We start from the raw sequence: 13,460 nt of genomic DNA on the forward strand, positions 1-13,460 counted from the left end.
GGGATCAGGACATCCCCAGGCAATCCAGATTCCACGGCAAACTACGCCACCGCCAAGAACCTCAACGGAATGGGATGGACCCCGGTACCCTTTCCCCTACCTAGGAACTAGCATGCCTGTGGAGAGAAAAAAAAAAAAAAAAAAAAAAAAAAAAAAAAAAAAAAAAAAAAAAAAAAAAAAAAAAAAAAAAAAAACAGCCAAAAAGGAAGGGCAAAAGGGAGGGGTGGGGAGGAGGAGGAGGAAAGGAAAAAAGGGAGGATGGGATAGGGAACGGGGGATTGGGGGGGTAATTAGGTTCGGTCTGAGGAAGTAGACCGACAGGTCTAATTCCTCAGACCGAGAGCCTCTTCACCACGCCAAGGAGCCCCCCTTGAAGAGGCAGGGTGACCTAAAAAGAAAAAAAAAAAAAAAACTTTCATCATTCAACACTTGCACCATCACTCATACATAATCACTGTAATGCAGAGGCACTCAGATACGAGTTTAAATGTCCCTCCAAACTGCTTGAAAAGTTGCAAGAATATTGGCTGAATATCTGCAGTAAGTGCACATCACAGCTCTGCCTCTAAATTGGCATCAACAATCCATGCTCTGCATTTATATTCATGGGAAAGCAAAAGACTATAGGGATGATACAGTGCCTTGGGAATGGGAGGTAATCAGGTTTGATCCAAGGACATTAAAGGGCAGCTCAAATTCCTTTAGTCAAGAGCACATCACTAAGGCACAATGTTGAAGGAGATACAGTGGACCCTCGACCAACGATGCGATTAACGATAAATCAGACTAGCGATACATTTTAACGCAAAATTTTTGCCTCGACTAGCACTAAAAAACTCGACCAACACTATTTGTTTTGTCAGACGCGTCCACTTCTGGCCAGTGTTTACAAGCCAGCCAGCCACCGCGGTCGCTTCCAAGCATACAATCGGAACATTTCATGTTATCACAGCCTTTTTAGTGATTGCACCTGCAAAATAAGTCACCATGAGCCCCAAGAAATCTTCTAGTGCCAACCCTACAGCAAAAAGGGTGAGAATTACTATGGATATGAAGAAAGAGATCATTGCTAAGTATGAAAGTGGAGTGCGTGTCTCTGAGCTGGCCAGGTTGTACACAAAACCCCAATCAACCATTGCTACTATTGTGGCCAAGAAAACGGCAATCAAGGAAGCTGTTCTTGCCAAAGGTGCAACTATGTTTTCGAAACTGAAATCGCAAGTACTCGAAGATGAGAGACTGTTATTGGTGTGGATAAACGAAAAACAGATAGCAGGAGATAGCATCTCTGAAGCGATCATATGTGAAAAGGCTAGGAAGTTGCATGACGATTTAATGAAAAAAATGCCAGCAACTAGTGGTGATGCGAGTGAATTTAAGGCCAGCAAAGGTTGGTTTGAGAGATTTAAAGGGAAGGGAAGTAACCCCGGAAAAGGACTTGCCACCTCAAGTCCTAATGGAAGGGGATTCCCCTTCCAAACACTAAGACCATCAACACTCTCCCCTCCTCCCATCCCAACAATCATCACCATATCTTCAATAAAGGTAAGTGTCATGTAACTGTGCATGTCTTCTTCAGTTTGTGTGTATTAAAATTAATATTTCTTGTGGTAAAATTTTTTTTTTTCATACTTTGGGGTGTCCTACACGGATTAATTTGATTTCCATTATTTCTTATGGGGAAAATTAACTTGACTAACGATAATTTTGACTAACGATGAGCTCTCAGGAACGGATTAATAGCGTTAGTCGAGGGTCCACTGTAAATCCATATAGATCATATATTTTGGCTGTTTGGAGTGACATCTGAACTGCCATATGGGTGCTTCTGCAAAAACAGTGATTTGTGTGAATGATGGTGAAAGTTTCTTTTTTGGGTCACCCTGCCATGGTGGGAGATGGCCAACCTGCTGAAAAAAATAATTACATTCACAAGAGCACTAAACCCACAAGGGTCACACAGAGGCTCGGGAAATGGGTGGCAATCAGGTCAATCCAAGGAAGGGAAGGTCAGACCCAAGTCATAGTATCAAGTATTATAATCAAGCACTAAACCTGAGAAGGCCATACTGTACTGTCCTAGTATCAAAGCCCACCACTGGTATCAAGGAACTTTCCTCGAGGGGAGACAAATCTCTAGTCCTACCACCAATATGCCTAAAAGTTACAGAACTCATTTTTCTGACATCAGACTTGGAAGGTTCATCTCTATTATAAGACACCGGTGTGGAATTTTTATATTAGTAAAGTCAAAGCATGCTTACTGATTAAGCTAAATTAAAGAAACAGATCACTTCCTGCTGTTTACAGAATGCATGACAGTCATAAAATCTGCTCACCATATGGTATTACAATGTATGTGCATATATTATAGACGATTGATCTGCTAAATTTGCATGAATACACATTAGAATGACTATTTAGGAATGTACTGCATATCAAAATGTATATAGCATGTTTAACTTGCATAGTCCAGCAGGCAGATGTCACATCTAAGATTGCTAGGTGGAAGCAAGGGCATTTTCTATAGCTTATAAAAGTCTGTAGATACTGAAGTTGTTGAAAATGTCAGAGAGGAGGCAGACAAAAAGACTGAGCATCATGTCAACAAATATAGCAGTACATGATGACATACATCAGAGTAATGACCTGTGGTTAGTGTGTGACCAGGCCTTGGCAAATAACATGGCAAAGCAGGTGACAGTCAGCCAAGCCACTGTAGGGTGAGAAAAGGTGAGCGATGTACAGGAAAACTAGCTGTGTGTAATGTACAGTGATGCTACACTGTGTTGTGTATTTGGTGCTCTGCAAGGCTTGTGAAGGATGGTGTACAATGAAGACAGTGATTTTGTGCCAAAGGCAGTGAAGCTGAGATATATTAATTGTTAGTTACAGAGAACAAGTGTTGTGCAAGAATATTCAGTGCTGAGAAAATGGCATTAAGGTGTTATAATTGAATGTGAAGTTGATTAATCTGAATAGAAACCTTATCTGGTAAATATACTCTAAAGTATTTAACAGACTTATGGAAGGGGAAAATATGTTCATCATGTATTGAAATTTTTGAAATGATAAAGCAACATCACTAGGAGAGTAAAATATTATTATTCTTTATTTTTTATTAACATACTGATGACTTTGTACATGTGAACTATTATTAAATGGAAATGTTGTTTCATTTTTTATTTAATGTAATTTCTTGCTGCTTAGAAGATGAACAGCATCTGTAAAAAAAAAAAAATCAAATGGTGACTAACCTAAGTCTTAATCAATGGATCCATTTTTAACAAACAAATGCCTAAGGAAAAATATTTTAAAACTTACTTATCTATATACATTTACAAGTTTCCCCTCACTTTATGTGATGCTCCATTTCTATTTGTAATTCTGTACATGTGCCATACATTCACTATGTGATCAGTGCAATTTGCAAGGTAAACTGAAGATTCACATTAGGCAGGATTAAGTGTTGATTGAGCTGCCATGGGCCTGCAATGTATTTATCACATAAAACACACTTTGACACCTGTTTATTGAAATCTTTGATGCCTTTTTCTTTTTCACAGCCAGGGACCAAAAAACCAGGCTAGCATCATGAGAGATATGACTCACCACTTAGGAGTTGATATCTTATTTCTATTGTGAGCTTGTCTTTACAAAAAAAATGTTTAAGAAAGGATAATACCCCATTTAATAACACTGCCATGTGCGATCTTTCAATAAAGGACCTGAATCGCTGGGAAATTCATCTGGTATACAACACACTTCATTCCAACACAGCTATTGAAGTGGCCTGCCCTACTAAACTTGAACAGCTAATAAAAATCCAAGAAACCCAAGCCTATGTTAGTGATTATCTATTATTCTGTAAATAGCACTAAACAGTACTGTAATTTTGAAGTACACCTTGTGAAGTACTCGATAAATTGGTTAAATAAAGTAGACCAATCTACTAGAAATATCGTAACTTCTTAATGATCAGATGTTTCTCCACTCTTACATACCTGAAGGAAGGAGAAGAATCATTGTGATTACTCGTCAGTTTTAAACTTGCCACTATAGAAAGGAATATATTGGACGATTACTTTCCAGTCTGTAAGATAAAGACCAAGTGCTGCGGCTCCAGCTCCAAATAACGTTGCTGAGGGTATCCTGAAACATTAAAAATACCCATAATAATAATAATAATAATAATAATAATAATAATAATAATATAATAATTTTTACAAGCACGTGATACAAACCTAGCTGGCATACTATACAGAAAGCCCCTGGTTATGCACAGCATTTCGGGCAACTTGGGTCAATTTTGTCAACCAGGATGTGACCCGCAACAGTTGGCTAACAACCGGGTACCTACTACTACTAGGTGATACACAAATAACCCGCACATAAAAGAGAAGCTTACGACGACGTTTCGGTCCGACTTGGACCATTGACATTAACTACTAGGTGAACAGGGGCAGCAGGCATTAAGGAAACATACCAAACTCTTCACCCATTCTGAAGATCAAGCCCAGAGCCTCAGTGTAAGCAGAGGATGCTACCAAGCCACAAGCCAGTTTCTCACAAAGAAGTCCCTTTCTCAGATTCTTTTCCAGTACACTCGACACCTTAGAAGTTGCTGACAACAATGCTAGCTCGAGTTAAGAGCACAATAAATTGTTTTCTATCAAACTGTAATGGGGTTCCTGGCTATTTTCCCCACTTGACCTTTCGGTCCTCTGTGAGGACCAAAATGTCAAGTTATAAATTCACTGCATCTTAAACTGTATCTACAGCACACCAATGAACTCCATGAACTAACCACCTCACCGAAAGGCTCACCTTTAATGCAGGCTCACCCTGACATTTTAACAGAAACTAACGTATTGCATTAACCCCTATTGTTACATATGCCACACTGTAATGCTGTTTACTCAATGGTTTAGCAATATTTTGTAAATACATACAATAATAATAATAATAATAATAATAATAATAATGATGTAGTTTTAATGTAGCATTAGTGGTGCAATAAACAGCCAAACATATGACATATGCTCCACTGATCTGCTGGCCCACAGCCCTTCTCTTTATTACTGAATTATAATTATAAATAAATGCTAAACCCAAAAGGGTCATGAAAGTACCTAGAGAATGGGGGGGGGGGAATGATCAGGTATAATCCAAGGAAGGGGAGGGGAAACTCCAATTTCTTGGATTAAGATTCTGTCAACAGAATCATGACCAGGGCAGGATAAAGCTTTGGGCTAGCCAGGCATCTCTGTAGAGTGCTAAGCTGTAAGGGCACTAAATACATTAAAGCCAGATAAAAAGGTATTATTACACCCAAAAGAAAATCAGTGTTATCTACCTCTACTCTGGAAGTACTGAGCAAATATTTCAAAAGAACAATAATGGCCTGTAAGGGCACCAAAATGCAAGTCTGCTGAGGGTCCTTAAAATTTCTCAATGTCTGGCCAAAGCAACCCTTTTCTGGATTATTGCTACATTCATGAGTGCTAAACCCACAGGAGTTACACAGTTCTTCTTATTAATACAAATTTTCATTATCCTAGCTGCATAACTATATAGGAGAAATAATTAATAGAACCCTAGGTTGTATTAGGGATTTTTGTTAAGATAAGATTTCGTTCGGATTTTTAACCCCGGAGGGTTAGCCACCCAGGATAACCCAAGAAAGTCAGTGCGTCATCGAGGACTGTCTAACTTATTTCCATTGGGGTCCTCAATATTGTCCCCCAGGATGCGACCCACACCAGTCAACTAACACCCAGGTACCTATTTACTGCTAGGTGAACAGGACATCAGGTGTAAGGAAAAGTGTCGAAATGTTTCCACCCGCCGGGAATCGAACCCGGGCCCTCCGTGTGTGAAGCGGGAGCTTTAGCCACCAGGCCACCATGTGCCAGCATATTTAGAATGATTTCTACTTGGTGGCTACTCATTTTTTCCTATTTCCAGGCCCATTAATTGCTCACCACTTCTGCAGTTACCATAGTAAAGTTAATGGAATAAAAAAAAAAAAATTACCCCAAAATAATCACATATTACACTTCTTGTATTGGTAATTTCGCACTTTTTTTTAGCCTTTTATTTTATAAATAATAGTTCAGCGACCATTCTTATTCAATACATAATAAAGGCAGTGGACAGCACTATTGCCACAGCTGAGAGTGAAGGTCAGTCTAGGTGACTTGGTTGGCAGTGTTCTCGGCATGCACACTGAGGATCTGGAATCAATCCCCAACATGGGCGGTGAAATGTTGGGTATGTCCCTTACACCTGCTGCCCCTATTCACCTAGCAGTAAGTAGGTTCCTGAATGCTAGCAAATCACTGTAGGCTGCAAATTAGGGAATAAGATTAAAGAGTCCTAATGGAAATACAAGACAATCCCTGATGACACTGACTTTACCCAAAAATCACTCCCTACGAAAGTAAAAGACTGGGCAGGTGATGCAAAATACCCCCAATTAAAAGTAGGGGCGCCACTGGTACACTAAGAGAAAGCACCGTAAGTGCCCGGGGCCCAAGACTGTTCAACAGCCTCCCATCAAGCATTAGGGGAATTGCCAATAAACCCCTGGCTGCCTTCAAGAGAGCTGGACAGATACCTAAAGTCAGTGCCGGATCAGCCGGGCTGTGGCTCATACACTGGACTGTGTGCGGCCAGCAGTAAAAGCCTGGTTGATCAGGCCCTGATCCACCGGGAGGCCTGGTCATGGACCGGGCCGCGGGGGCGTTGATCCCCGGAATAACCTCCAGGTAATCCAGATGACCCGCACTCAAAAGAACAAAGAACAAAAGAACCTCCAGGATAACCTGGAGGGTTATCTTGGGTGGATAAGCCACCAGGTTAAAACTAACAAAAATCTTATTTTATCCAGAGAGTATGCACTAAACTTAAAAGCTTAATTTGACCAGCATCATACAAGTAATTAGTATTTATAAATGCATCATGTAATATAGTTATTCAATATATACAAGTGACTTATGATGCCTTAACCTAGAATGTCCTTACAATATCTCATGGTTTTAATAACATTAGTGTTTAAACTTGTGTTCCACTAAGTTCAATTAAGTGTTACTTGCCTTGCACTTATTTAGGCACAGGTACACACAAATACAACTATCATACATAGTAACATGTATAAATCACCTAGGAAAACCCAAAAAGTCAAAATGACTGATTTCCACTCTACAGTGGACCCCAATGGAAATAAATCACTGACTTTTTTGGGTTATCTTAAGTAATCTACGCATATGCTGCTATGTATGATAATTAAGTGTATTTATATGTACCATTGATTAATACCTGGTTGGCTGATTTAGATAAGATCACCTTTATGTAGGTTACACAGTAAAAATGTTTTTGCATTAAACACAATTAAATGAAGACAAATACAAATTGTGAAAATTTTGACTGAGGAAGGCTTGCGCTTGATGCCGGTGAGGCTCTTGATTTGAGGAATTGGAGCAAACACTCTCATTCCTTGAATCAAACCCTTTTATTGCGTATTCTCCCAAGCGCCGCACAACTCCTCAGGGTTTAGCGTTTCCCCACGATTTTAATAACCTAAAAACCACCAAACAAAAACCGAACAGTAAAATACCACTGATAAAACAAAATACACAATATTGCAGGATATATATATATATACAGGGTGTTATTATATAACACAAGAGTCACTTACCATTGCTGTATCTGTTGAGCTTGTCGCCTCCCAATGGGAATTTTAGATAGAACTTTCCCAAGCATTTTTAACAGCCAACAACAGCAGCAGCAGCAGCAGACAACCAGGACAGCTGACACCACCACCGGTCATAACCTACTAGTATTATTATTATTATAATAATAATTATTATATAACAATAATAGTATAATAAAATAAAATAATAATTATGATGATTTTGTTTAGGTATAATTACATAATTAGGTGATCTTAATGGAAATAAGTCACTTTGACTTTTTTTTTTTTTTTGGGTTGTTCTAGGCGGTTTACAAAATGTATGATAATTGTACTTGTGTGTATGTGTATCTGAGTTAATCTACTATATTAACCACTCTTATTTTGTCTAGATTTAAGTAGTTGTTATGTGCTAGGATTAGTCTGCCAGAAATACCCCGCCATGATAGTGGATTTCTTTGTACTTAATAAACCAAAATTATAATTAGACATTGCAACCTTTGCAAAGAAATATAATCTTTCATCTTTTATTCATTTTACTTACTTATAATTGTCTTACATTGTAACATATGTGTAAATTACCTGTTATGCAGATCCAGTCTTTATGTGAGTCTGGCTAAAATTTATTCTTAAAAATGTCCAATATCAGGTTAGTTTTGACATATTGTTTTATGTTGTGCAGATGTAAGAAATTTGATCTAATCTAACAAAACCCAACCTTAATTATTTGCTAATTATTTACTTAATTATTTACTAAATACTCGATATTTAAGCTTATGGAGGCGAATTTCCCCACAGTGACCACACAGTTTTTTTAACCTATGATCATAAATCGGGTTTAATACAATGCGCAGACTTTTGGGCAGGAAGAGACGTATGGTCAAGTCTCCTAAATAAATAAATAAAAAAAAAAACAGGCCTAGTGTCTAATCGACATGTGCCTAGAACAAATGGTAACCCCCCCCAAAAAATGGTAACCTGCTGCCCCCCCCCCCCTACTACTGCCTTCAGTCAATAGGTACCTAGTGGTTGACTTTGTGGGTTGCATCCTGGAGATGGAATCAAAAAATCCTAGTGGACATAAGCCACACTTTTTGGTTGTCTTGGATTACAATGGATTATTAATCCTCCGGGTGTACTAATCTTAAAATAAAGTCTACGTCCAAATATTACACTTAGACAATATTCAATATCAGAATCTTGATAAAGGTAATTTTCGCTTAACATGAAAAATAAACTCAGCCCGGTGGCCTGGTGGCTAAAGCTCCCGCTTCACACACGGAGGTCCCGGGTTCGATTCCCGGCGGGCGGAAACATTTCGACACGTTTCCTTACACCTGTTGTCCTGTTCACCTAGCAGCAAATAGGTACCTGGGTGTTAGTCGACTGGTGTGGGTCGCATCCTGGGGGACAAGATTAAGGACCCCAATGGAAATAAGTTAGACAGTCCTCGATGACGCACTGACTTTCTTGGGTTATCCTGGGTGGCTAACCCTCCGGGGTTAAAAATCCGAACGAAATCTTATCTTATCTCTTATCTTATCTTATCTCATATATATATATATATATATATATATATATATATATATATATATATATATATATATATATATATATATATATTTGTACCCACGAATGAGTGGTATTGATCATTAACAACACTGCACTAGCCAAGGAGTCGAACCCATGCTGTTTTGGCCCGCCTCATGGTGAGCGAAAACGCATGACACTTTAGACCGCCCCCGCGGCCCGGTCTGTGACCAGGCCTCAGGGTGGATCAGGACCTGATCAACCAGGCTGTTACTGTTGGCCGCACGTAACCCGACTTACAAGCCACAGCCCGACTGGTCAGGTACTGACTTTAAGTGCCTGTTCAGTGCCTTCTTGAAAACAGCCAGGGGTCTATTGATAATCCCCTTTATGTACGCTGGGAGGCAGTTGAAGAGTCTTGGGCCCTTTACATTGTGTTGGATCATCGTGCTAGTGGCGCCCCTACTTTTCAATGGGGGGGGATGTTAAAATATTTACGATAAAACTTAATTTGCAATTCCAATAGTTTGGCCCACATGGTTAGTGTGTGATTCACTGGACACGTATCCACAACCTACAGTTTTACGAAGCAACAGATCAGCATAAAACGGAAGAGAGAATAGGGCTCTGGCATGCCGTTAAAAATAAAACTGTCATTTGTATACCATTACCAGAGAAAGTCTCGTTTAATATATTAAAGGTGACACAGAAAATGCGATTCTAATTCTATAAAGCTTTCTCTGACCTTTGTTAATGGGAAAGACATAACTCGGCTTGAGAATGTTCTGGTGGTTTTCTTTCTTTCTTTCTTCTTCCTCGCCTCCTCCTCCTCCTGATTCTTTTAATGTCATTAATGGTTAAAATCGTAACCATAATTTTTAAAGGGGTGGAGGGATAAGCAAGGGAAAGGCCTCGGTCAGATGACCAAAAGCTCCAGCTGTGGGTCATCATATGACTAAGACCCGCGTCAGGAAACACTCGTCCTGTTTCCTGACAAAACCTTACCTAACCAAGACATTAATTAACTCTAGTTTTTACAATCCTTCACACAAAACTTAACACAGGGATGCGATGTTACTTTAAAATATAAACATCTCATCAAGGGATTTAAGCTTTATTATTAATTTAAGAAGCTTTAAATAAAATTAATTGAATAATCAATAAGAGATTGAAAATCCTTTAGGCCCATGCTAGGAGGCGTCTTCAGAAAGCCTTTAGGCTACAGATTTAACAGGCTTGGTCTCAGACCGGGCCGCGGGGGCGTTGACCCCCGAAACCCTCTCCAGGTAAACCCCAGGTACATTTACAAGTGACCAGTTATTCTCGCAGCACAAGGCTTTGCTTCCAGACCGCAGACTCGAGGGACAAGCTTGCTACGGGAAAGTCTACTGGAAAGACCTACATGAGGGTAGACTGCTGGGAAGACCTACATGAGGGTAGACTGCTGGGAAGACCTACATGAGGGTAGACTGCTGGGAAGACCTACATGTGGGTAGACTGCTAGGAAGACCTAGCCAGAGGGCAGTCAGAAGGAATACGAGCACAGGGAATTTAAAAGAGTAAGATTATCATCTGAATTAACCTGGGGAAGCAGTAGCTACGCCGAATGAATGGAACCCGTCACAGGCCTCCACAGTCACTGTGCAAGAGAAGCATCGTAACTTCTAGCAGACAACTGAGCGCTAGAACTGGTCTTGAGATTAAGTAGTGGTAAAGCAGGGTTAAATACTCACTAGAGAGGCATTACGAGAGAACGATGGCCTTATTCCTACCTCACAGCATGACTGACTGCTAGAGCAGCGCGTTCCTCTAACAATTAAGGGGACGGAGGATCGAGTCTCTAATACTCTTTGCGCTGAATAACCCTAACGGGTTTACCGTCTCATATAAATATATATAGTTTTTTAGTGCTTATTTTAAACCCCTACTACTACTACGACGGCGACTGCTACTACTACTACTAACTCCAATAATAATAATAATAATTCACTCCTTGGAGACGAGACTGTTATTTAGTAGTTACCTTAAGAAAATAATTACTAAAGGCAGATATTTTTTTTTTTTTGTATTTCCAGAATCTTATACTGAGTCGTAGTATGAGATCCTTCAGGGAGTCTTACACAGGGTCGTGGCACGAGGTCCTTCATGGAGTCTTACACAGGGTCGTGGCATGAGGTCCTTCAGGGAGTCTTACACAGGGTCGTGGCATGAGGTCCTTCAGGGAGTCTTATACAGGGTCGTGGCATGAGGTCCTTCAGGGAGTCTTACACAGGGTCGTGGCATGAGGTCCTTCAGGGAGTCTTACACAGGGTCGTGGCATGAGGTCCTTCAGAGAGTCTTATACAGGGTCGTGGCACGAGGTCCTTCAGGGAGTCTTATACAGGGTCGTGGCATGAGGTCCTTCAGGGAGTCTTACACAGGGTCGTGGCATGAGGTCCTTCAGGGAGTCTTACACAGGGTCGTGGCATGAGGTCCTTCATGGAGTCTTACACAGGGTCGTGGCATGAGGTCCTTCAGGGAGTCTTACACAGGGTCGTGGCATGAGGTCCTTCAGGGAGTCTTACACAGGGTCGTGGCATGAGGTCCTTCAGGGAGTCTTACACAGGGTCGTGGCATGAGGTCCTTCATGGAGTCTTACACAGGGTCGTGGCATGAGGTCCTTCATGGAGTCTTACACAGGGTCGTGGCACGAGGTCCTTCATGGAGTCTTACACAGGGTCGTGGCATGAGGTCCTTCAGGGAGTCTTATACTTCACCGTCATCACGTCCGTGGTAAGCCTAGTATGGCATGTCCTTGGCTCTATGTTGACATGTTGCCTTGCCCGCTGCCACCCACAACAGCTGGCTAACAACCAGGCACTTGAACATCAAAATGGTATAAAATACCGACAGGTTGTTAGGTAAGACACATATGCAACAGTTAGGTATCTTTATTTCGAAACGTTTCGCCTACACAGTAGGCTTCTTCAGTCGAGTACAGAAAAGTTGATAGAAGCAGAAGAGACTTGAAGACGATGTAATCAGTCCATCACCCTTAAAGTTTTGAGGTGGTCAGTCCCTCAGTCTGGAGAAGAGCATTGTTCCGTAGTGTGAAACAATATGTTTCAAATATTGTTTCAGACTACGGAACAATGCTCTTCTCCAGACTGAGGGACTGACCACCTCAAAACTTTAAGGGTGATGGACTGATTACATCGTCTTCAAGTCTCTTCTGCTTCTATCAACTTTTCTGTACTCGACTGAAGAAGCCTACTGTGTAGGCGAAACGTTTCGTAATAAAGATACCTAACTGTTGCATATGTGTCTTACCTAACAACCAGGCACTTATTGACTATTAGGTGAACAGGGACAGCAGCAGGTATAAAAAAATGAATTTATCTTAATGGTATACAATAACAAAATAAAGATATCCAGGAGCTGCATATGTGTCCAATTCGATAAAAAAAATGACTTGCCCAGGTATGCTCCCACACGTTTCGTCTATTTCAACGATCGAACACTGAACCTTTCTGTTGTAAACCGAACGCTCCGACCACTGGCCTCTCAAGGAGAGTTCCTTGATGCTGGTGAAGGGCTCTTGATCCCAAAACCAAGAATTACTTGCACAAAAGGAGGTTACAGCACACAGTACAGTGCAGGGATCTCCAACTCTCGGCCCTTCTAGGAAATTGATGCGGCCCTCACATGAAATTACGAATTCACTTTCACATAGGTTCCACACTGCAGTGTCAAAAATTGCAAAATATTTAAAGCTATTTTGCACTAAAATGTTATCGCCACTTCTAACAACCATCTTTCACTTCTAGTCAGTGCTGGTTTATAATTGTTATAAATTGTTTTTCTATATATTTAAATTTCTAGGTGTTAGGAACGAAATACTCAAAGTACTCATGTGCTCAACCCTTTGTGATTGCGCGATTAGTGACAATAACTATATGTTCAGTATTGAATTACGGCTAGCTATAGGTATAATATATTTAATGTTGATCATTACAAAATGCTGCCCTCCTTAAAATTTGGCTTTTCAGATTGGCCCTTTCATACTAAAAGGCTGGGGAGTGGTGGTGGTGAATGTGATAAATTCTGTCGCGAAGACTGGCTGAGACCTTCAGACGCCTTCAGAAACATCAATATGCCTAAATGAGGGATAAAAACCAACTGAGCATGCGTAGTTCGTCGCAACCTTCATTTTTCTGACCATGAACCGGGGAAGAACATAACAGATGAACCACGAGAA

General features: G+C 40.5%; 1 long non-coding RNA gene across 7 annotated transcripts in view; it reads right to left on the reverse strand.

The window, feature by feature from the left end:
• Nucleotides 1-3,101: 3,101 nt before the first annotated feature.
• The window catches only part of LOC128692979 (uncharacterized), a 28,044-nt gene continuing 17,685 nt past the window's right edge, over nt 3,102-13,460 (reverse strand). For 4 of the 7 annotated variants that reach the window (XR_011392881.1, XR_008407653.2, XR_008407651.2 and 1 more), the window contains exons 2-4: nt 7,700-7,834; nt 4,005-4,152; nt 3,102-3,224 (exon numbers count right to left, since the gene is read on the reverse strand). This is a non-coding gene — a long non-coding RNA (uncharacterized lncRNA). Of the gene's footprint in view, nt 3,225-4,004; nt 4,153-7,699; nt 7,838-8,275; nt 8,292-13,460 lie in introns of those variants that run through there. The other 3 variants (XR_008407652.2, XR_008407650.2, XR_008407654.2) reach the window with 2 other exon arrangements.

This window comes from Cherax quadricarinatus, chromosome 38 (assembly GCF_038502225.1).
Source record: "Cherax quadricarinatus isolate ZL_2023a chromosome 38, ASM3850222v1, whole genome shotgun sequence".
In the NCBI taxonomy this organism is placed as follows: Eukaryota; Metazoa; Arthropoda; class Malacostraca; order Decapoda; family Parastacidae; genus Cherax; species Cherax quadricarinatus.